Source organism: Scyliorhinus torazame, chromosome 2 (genome assembly GCF_047496885.1).
Source record: "Scyliorhinus torazame isolate Kashiwa2021f chromosome 2, sScyTor2.1, whole genome shotgun sequence".
NCBI lineage: Eukaryota > Metazoa > Chordata > Chondrichthyes > Carcharhiniformes > Scyliorhinidae > Scyliorhinus > Scyliorhinus torazame.
The window spans coordinates 19,736,046-19,744,882 of record NC_092708.1 but is presented as its reverse complement, the minus strand read 5'-3'; the positions used below and the strand labels follow the sequence as shown (position 1 = coordinate 19,744,882).

The window sequence follows — 8,837 nt, the reverse complement described above, 5'->3', positions numbered from 1 at the left end:
GTCATCATCCCCTCCCTTTTCTCCATCTTCATCACCACTATCCTTCACCTTGTCAAGAACAAGCTTCTTTGTGGAATGGACATCGTCGACTGGATGGACGGGCAACTTTTCAACCTCAACTGGCCGAAATCCAAGAAGTGGCACTGACATCGCTCGTGGAACTTCAGTATGCGGATAACATTGCCACCTCCACACTCTCAGAAGAGAATCTCCAAACCATGCTTGACGCCTTCACGGAAACATACCAAAGAATTGGTCTCAGCCTCAACCTCAAGAAAACTCAAGTCCTTTACCAACCTGCCCCAGGGCAAGATCCGGTCTCCCTCTCCATCAAGATCCATGGAGAAACCCTACCAAATGTGGAACATTTCCCCTACATGGGGAGTCTCCTCTCATCTAGGGCTGGCACCGATGCAGAGATCCAACATCGTATCCAAACTGCGAGTGCCTCATTCGGATGCCCAAGGCAAGAGTTTTTGACAACCGCGACATCCATGCTGACACCAAGATCCTTGAGTACAAGGCGGTCATCCTTCCAACTCGTCTACACGGCTCAGAAATTTGGAGAGTTACCATTAACCCTGTTTGAGAGGGATTCCCTGCAGCAGCTGGGAGGACAGGCGTACCAACATCAGCATCCTCGAAGGAGCCAAGAGTACCAGCATCGAGGGCATGATGATCTGAAACCAACTCCACTGGGCCGGCCTTGTGCTGAGGATGGCAAAGTGCTGACTGCCAAAGCAAGCCTTCTCTGCCCAGCTCAGGGAAGGTTCCTGAAAAAGAGGAGGAGAAAGGAAACATTTCAAAGGCATCCTGAAGGCTTATCTCAGGAAATGCAACACGGACATCAACACGAGACCCTTTCTCAGAAGAGACCTCCTCGAAGGAACCTCCTGATTGAAGAGTCAGATTTCCTTGTGGGCACTCGACGGCAAGAGGAGGCCCTGGAAAGGAGCCTGGGAAAGGAATACCAGCGATTCGGAGTCCAAGGACCGATCCCACCTCCCTGAAACATCTACCAAGTGTGCGGTCGAAGATGTGACTCAACAGTCCGGCTCATCAGCCACGCAAGAACCCACAAGAACCCACGACCAGGAACACAGAGTTTCTTAGGTGGACAATCATACTCGTTAGCGACTGATCGCTGAAGAGAAGGTAGTGTGGCGATGAGAATTGCAGACAGTACCACACAGTACTCTAGCTGGGGCCGAACAAGCGTTTTATAAAGGTCCATCATAACCTCCCTGCTCTTAGATTCTATACCTCGGCTAATAAAGGCAGGTAACTGGTGGAACAGTGGGTAACACTGTTGCTTCACAGCTCCAGAGTCCCAGGTTCGATTCCTGGCTTGGGTCACTGTCTGTGTGGAGTCTGCACGTTCTCCCCGTGTCTGCGTGGGTTTCCTCCGGGCGCTCCGATTTCCTCCCACGTCCCGAAAGACGTGCTTGTTAGGTGAACTGGACATTCTGAATTCTCCCTCCGTGTACCCGAACAGGCGCCGGAATGTGGCGACTAGGGGCTTTTCACAGTAACTTCATTGCAGTGTTAATGTAAGCCTGATTGTGACAATAAAGATTATTGCTCTATGTGCCTTCTACACCACCTTATCTGCCAATGACCGAGTGTTGCAGACTGACACATTCCAAGGTCCAGGACTACATTCTGAAAGATGCACTGAAGCTTGGGGTAGCTGTCACAAAGACGTGGTGGGGTAAGGTCTATTGTACACGCTGGGGCTGGATCTCGGTGCTTGGGTTGTAAGCAGCAGAGAATATTGTGACATGAAATATAAATGTATATTGTAACCCAATTGCAATGAGTGCCATGTAATGTGTTGTGCGTGCTTTATATAATGTCAAACTTGAACTGGAGTGTAAAGTATCTTTACAAATGGGTTTGTTATCACACTGCTGTTGGGGGGGGGGGGGGGGGGGGGTTGCAGTGAGTGAATCAGCAGCTTCACACCCTGCAGCATTGCCTGGCACTCGGCAGAGTCCGGCCTCCGGACAGCCCACTCGACAACTCTTGCAGATTCCTGTGCAGCCTGACCGACTCCAGCTTGGGAGGGTGTCCTGCGCGCGCGCGCGCGTCCCGCCACCCAGGGGATTTTTGTTTTTCTGGACGTTTCTGCAGCTTATTGTCGACGTCGCGGTGACTCAGAGTGAAGGGCAGGCGGGCCGGGCCGGCCCAGAGACACAGAGCGAGCGCCCGGGGTCACAGCTCAGAGACAGGTAGGAGCACAACTCCCAATCGACACAAATCCTGGGCCCCACCAAACACTCGCGTGTTCCAACTATCTGCACCCTCAAATTTATTTAAACTGATTTCAATAACTTTCTGAGGTAAAGTCATTGTGAATTGCTCTGTTTGTCAGTCTGTTAACTTATTGACCACCCCCTCCCCCCAGAATAATTTGTGTGAAACATTGTAGCAGTCGCATTGTCACCTGGACACTTTGTAACCGCGTGTCCCCATTCACTGTGTCTCAGTTGTTACTCTGTATCCCAGTTGTTACTCTGTATCCGCGGTGTGTTACTCTGTGGCTGGGGCTCTGCAGCCCTGCCCGGTCCCGCCTCCTCCGCTCATTGGGCGGCTGGCCGCTCAGCGACCACTTTATTGGCCACGCCTGCTGTCAGTTATTCCCTGCCCCCCCCACCACCAGCATGTTCAACAGGTCAGGCACACCCGGGAGGGGTGGGGTGGGGAAGAAGAAGGAGGAGGAGCACCTCCTCCTCTTCAACCTAGTGAGACTTGCCATTGACAGGTCCAGGCTGCAAGGTGGTCATCCAGCCCAACTGTCTGCCCCAGCTTCATTATCCAAAGGGCAGGGGAATGGGCTCAGGTGGGGTGCTCTCCTAGCCGGGTCGGTGCGGATTCAATGGGCTACATGGCCTCCTCCTGCACTGTAGGGATTGTATGATTCATTTACGGCCGGGTGGCCCTCGAGAGGGAGCATGTGGTGTCCACCGCCACCATCGTGCCCAGTGGTCACCACTGGGTCTGGGGTGCTTTACCGATCCTTTTAATTTGATGTTCTTAAGTTTCAGTTGATCTTTTTTTGTTCAGGGCAGTGCCCCTTTAAGGGGCCGCCCCTTTTAATTTTTTTCCATTCAGTTTAATTTGTTGAACTTCAAAAGAGTTAAACAGGCCAGACAGCATCTCTGGAGGGGGAATCAGAGTTTGCCCCCCCTTTCCCCACCCCATAAACCTTAGCTCCAAAATATCCCATGACACTGTTTCTAAGCAAAGGGTGTTTTTACTGGCGTCCCAGTCAATGTTTAGCCGTCAGTCAAAATCAGAATCGTCACATTGCTGTTTGTTGGATCTTCCTGTGCTCAATATCTGAGTTTCCTACATTACAACAGTGGCTGCACTTCGAAAGTATTTCATTGGTTGCAAGGTTCATTGAACCTAGAAACAGAGAAAATAGAAGCAGGAGGAGGCCATTCATGGCTGATCGTCAAGTTCGATACTCTGATCCTGCCTTCCCCCCCCCATATCCCTTGATTCCTTTAGCCCCAAGAGCTATATCTAATCCCTTCTTGAAATTACAATGCAATGTTTTGGCCTCAGTTACTTTCTGTGCAAGCGAATTCCACAGATTCACCACTCTCTGGGTGAAGAAATTTCTCCTCACCTCAGTCCTAAAAGGTTTACCCCTTATCCTCAAACTATGACCCCTAGTTCTGGACTCCCCCACCATCGGGAACATTCTGAATCTATGCTGTCAGAATTTTATGTTTCTATGAGATCCCCTCTCACTCTTCTAAACTCCAATGAATATAATCCTAACCGATATGAGGTGGTGGTGGAAACATGGTGTAGGGACACACTGTCCTGGGAGTGTCCCTTTACGAAATGTCTTTGTCTTATCACATGGCTTCAGTGATGTCATTGTGTGGGTGGAGCTGGGCTGTGGCTGTGTGAGTTTTTACTTTCGTTTTCCCATTTGGCTGCTGAAGACTCAGACAGAGAAGTATTTTGGCCTGTCTCTCTATTTTCAATTTTAAAGAGTTATTCCAAAGAAGAAACCGAATGATTGTAGTTACCTGCTGTTTTGATAAAAAGGTTTTTTTTGGTTTATGGGATCTTGTTATTGAATTGGAACAGTTAAGGGGGAATTCATTGAGGGTTATACATAAATTACTGTAAGCTGTGTGGGGTCTTTATGTTTGTAGTTGATAAAAATTCTTACTGTGGATGGTTCCGGTGGCGGCTATGAAGGAGTAAGTCACACATTTGGTGGCTCCCACTTGGGTCGGACTTTTGGACCTTTTCCCCTGATTTTCTACTGGACTTGAACTGTAAAACTGAAGACAGGCAATTGTGTACTCAAGGGGCTGGAAGGGGCTGGTCCGGGGTGGGGTAGAGCTCAGATTCTCGCTCTATGCTTCTGTATGTATCGGACCCATTAGAGGGGATGGAAGAAATCATGAGGATTCTAGGGGAATTTGGCCGGTTTTCGGGGTATAAGCTAAATATGGGGAAAAGTGAGACGTTTGCGGTCCAGGCGAGGGCACAGGAGAGGCGATTGGGGGAGCTGCCGTTTAGATTAGAAGGGTGAAGCTTTACGTACCTAGGCATTCAAGCGGCGCGGGAATGGGACCAGCTGCATAAATTAAATCTGGCCCGGCTAGTAGACCAAATGAAGGAAGATTTTCGGAGATGGGACGCGCTCCCGTTGTCATTAGCTGGGAGGGTGCAGACGGTGAAGATGACGGTCCTCCCGAGATTCCTGTTCGTGTTTCAATGTCTCCCCATCTTTATTCCGCCGTCCTTTTTTAAATGGATCAACAAAGTGATCTCTGGCTTTGTTTGGGCGGGCAAGACCCCGCGGGTAAGGAAGGTAATGCTTGAGCGGAGTCAGGGAGAGGACGGGCTGGTGCTGCCAAACTTTAGTAACTATTACTGGGTGCCGAATACAGCCATGATCAGGAAGTGGGTGGTGGGGCATGGGTCGGCATGGGAGCGTATGGAGGCGGCTTCATGCAAGGGCACCAGTTTGGGGGCGTTGGTAACTGCGCCTCTGCCGTTCCCGCCGGCACGGTACTCCACCAGCCCCATGGTGGTGGCGGCCTTGAGAGTCTGGGGGCAATGGAGGAGATATGTGGGAGCAGAGGGAGCATCGGTCTGGTCCCCAATCTGTAATAATCACCGGTTTGCCCCGGGAAGTATGGATGGGGAGTTCCGGATATGGCGGAGAGCAGGGATTGAGAGGATGGGGGATATGTTTATAGAGGGGAGCTTTCTGAGTATGAGGGCGCTGGAGGAGAAGTTTGGGTTGGCGAGTGGAAATGAATTCAGGTATTTGCAGGTGCTGGACTTCCTACGTAAACAGGTGTCAACCTTCCCGCTCCTAACACTAAGGGGGATTCAAGACAGGGTAGTTTCCAGAGGGTGGGTAGGGGAAGGGAACGTCTCGGACATTTACAAGGAACTTATGGGGTCAGAGGAGACGCAGACAGAGGAGCTGAGGTGCAAGTGGGAGGAGGAGCTGGGAGGAGAGATAAAGGATGGTCTATGGGCAGACGCGTTGAGTAGAGTCAACACATCCGCAACATGTGCCAGGCTCAGCCTGATTCAATTTAAGGTCGTTCACCGGGCTCACATGACAGTGGCCCGGATGAGCAGATTCTTTGGGGTGGAAGACAGGTGTGCAAAATGTGCGGGAGGACCAGCGAACCATGTCCACATGTTCTGGGCATGTCTGAAGCTTAGGGGATTTTGGCAGGGGTTTGCAGATGTCATGTCCACGGTGTTAAATCAAGGGTGACGCTGAGTCCAGAGGTGGCGATTTTTGGGGTGTCGACCCGGGAATCCAGGAGGAGAAAGAGGCGGACGTTCTGGCCTTTGCTTCCCTGGTAGCCTGGAGACTGATACTATTAGCTTGGAGGGACTCAAAGCCCCCGAAGTCGGAGACCTGGCTATCGGACATGGCTAGCTTTCTCTGTTTGGAGAAAATCAAGTTCGCCTTGAGAGGGTCACTGTTAGGGTTCGCCCGGAGGTGGCAACCGTTCGTCGACTTCTTCGCGGAAAATTAATCGTCAGCAGAAGGGGGGGGGGGGGGGGTTACTTTAGCTTAGAGTAGGGGGTTAATAAAGGTGCGACCTGTAAGGGAGGGAGACGGCTTTTGCACTATGTTTATAGTTTCATGTACATTGTTTATTGTGTTGTTATAACACCAAAAAATACCTCAATAAAATATTTATTTAAAAAAAAATTCTTACAGTGGGTGTTTATGCAAATGTTAACTAAATTCATAGAATAAAGCTTGTTTTTTGATTAAAAGCGCCGAAGAAATCTGTTGAATAACACTTGAAGGGCAGGACCTTGTGCTCATCCAACCAAAATCATTAAACGGTTGTAGGTAAGGTGAACTCCATGATATACTTCGGAGTTTTCTGGCCCATAACAGTAGGAGTAGACCATTCAGCCCCTCGAGCCTGATCTGCTCCAATAGTTGACTCGATCGAGGCTGATTTGCTTCTACCTCAACCTCATTTTCCTCTCTTTTTCCGCACCCTTCCCATATCTCCCTCGCATCATCTCCATATCCCGCCGTGTGTGCAAGTCTTCTTTTATAAATCAATATTTGAAAGCTATTATTTATTCATTCATGGGTTGTGAGCATCGCTGACAAGGCCAGCATTTATCGCCGGTCACTGATTGTCCTTGAACTGCCTCCTTGGACACAACTGAGCTTTCTACAAACCACTTGTTACCACATGGTGTCTTTGTTTTAATGGGCAGCACGGTAGCATTGTGGATAGCACAATTGCTTCACAGCTCCAGGGTCCCAGGTTCGATTCCGGCTTGGGTCACTGTCTGTGCGGAGTCTGCACATCCTCCCTGTGTGTGCGTGGGTTTCTTCCGGGTGCTCCGGTTTCCTCCCACAGTCCAAAGATGTGCAGGTTAGGTGGATTGGCCATGATAAATGGCCCTTAGTGTCCAAAATTGCCCTTAGTGTTGGGTGGGGTTACTGGGTTAGGGTGGAGGTGTTGACCTTGGGTAGGGTGCTCTTTCCAAGAGCCGGTGCAGACTCGATGGGCCGAATGGCCTCCTTCTGCACTGTAAATTCTATGATAAACCTCACTAGGATGTTAAAAGTCAATCACAATACTGAGGGACAAAAGGGGGAGGGGATGGATCTGGAGTCATATGTAGCTCAGTCTGGGTAAACAATAGATTTTTTTCTCCTTTAAAAAAATAATAAATTCGGAGCACCCAATTATTTTTTTCCCAATTAAGGGGCAATTTAGCGCGGCCAATCCACCCACCCTGCACATCTTTGGGTTGTGGGGGTGAGACCCACGCAGACGCGGGGAGAATGTGCAAACTCCGCACGGACAGTGACCCAGGGCCGGGATTCGAACCCAGGCCCTCAGTACTGTAGTCCCAGTGCTAACCACTGTGCCGCCCTCTTTATTTTGTCCTATGGGATGTGAGCGGTCGCTGACGAGGCCAGCACTGGTTGCCCAGCCCAAATTCCCCTTGAACCGAATGGGCTTGCTGGACCATTTCAGAAGGCAGCTGTGGGTCAGCCACATTGCTGTGGGTCTGGAGTCGCACGTGTTCGGCCGGACCAGATAGAGCTGGCAGCTCTCCCTTCCTAAAGGACAGTGGAGTTTTCCGACAATCTTAAAAGATTCATGGTCATTCATTCCTTTCCAAAATTCATTGAGTTAAATTTGCATTGCCCACTGTAAATCCCAGTGATGGGATTTGAATTAATTTGCCCATAGTATTGGCCCCAATCGTAACCTTAACCCTAATGCAATCGCTATGCTATAGGAACATAGGAATTAGGAGCTGAGGTAGGGAATTCAGCCCCTTGAGGCTGCTCCACCATTCAATCAGATCATGGCCGATCTCTTCCTGGTCTCAAAAGCCACCTCCCCACCTGTTCACCATATCCCGTTAACCCATTTTTTGCCTTCAATCTGCTTCCACCAATCTTTTGGGCAGTGCACTTCAGATCCTCATACAGTGCAGAAGGAGGCCATTCGGCCCATCGAGTCTGCACCGACCCACTCAATCCCTCAATTCCAGCCTATCCCCGTAACCCAATAACCCCTCCCAACCCTTTTTTGGACACGAAGGGCAATTTATCACGGCTGCACATCTTTGGACTGTGTGAGGAAACCGGAGCACCTGGAGGAAACCCACGCAGGCACGGGGAGAATGTGCAGACTTCGCACGGACAGCGACCCAGCGGGGAATTGAACCTGGGACCCTGGCGCTGTGAAGCCACCGTGCTAACCAATGTGCTGCCCAATTTGTGCTGCCCATGATTCGCAGCGTTTAAAAATATCCACGTTCTCGAGAACCGATGGTAATCGGCAGTGCTGGTGATGTTCGGAAGAGTATCGCCTTGCTTGTAATCACAAAGGTGTGAGTTTAATTGCCAAAATTTCAATCAGGAGTTCTTTTAAGAAAATCAAATTTCTGAAGATAATTATTGTGGGATTGTCTTTTGAAAGGGAGGTCTCGGCAATGGCTGGAGTAGCATCGCGTCATAAGGGAATAGTAGATGGGCTTTAGATTGGTTTCATAGGTCGGCGCAGCATCGAGGGCCGAAGGGCCTGTACTGCGCTGTAATGGTCTATGTTCTCCCTCTTGAGTCAGAAGGGCTCACTTCAGAGTCTTGAGCCCACAATCTAGGCTGACGTTCCAGTGCTGCACTGTTCGAGGCACTGTATTTTGGACGAGAGGGTAAACCAAGCCCACCTATCCTCTCAGGCAGATATAAAAGAAAATCCTACGGCATTATTCAAAAAGGAGAACATGGGCCCAGTGTCCCTGGCCTATATTTACCTCTTGACCAATATCACCGAGAA

At 50.0% G+C, this 8,837-nt stretch overlaps 1 protein-coding gene across 3 annotated transcripts in view; it reads left to right on the top strand.

Moving 5' to 3' along the window:
- The first annotated feature begins 2,019 nt into the window (after positions 1-2,019).
- dnajb2 (DnaJ heat shock protein family (Hsp40) member B2) overlaps positions 2,020-8,837 on the top strand; it is a 186,327-nt gene continuing 179,509 nt past the window's right edge. For all 3 annotated transcript variants that reach the window (XM_072469165.1, XM_072469174.1, XM_072469158.1), the window contains exon 1: positions 2,020-2,231. The gene's annotated coding sequence lies outside the window, so the exon portion shown is untranslated. The remainder of the gene's footprint in view (positions 2,232-8,837) is intronic.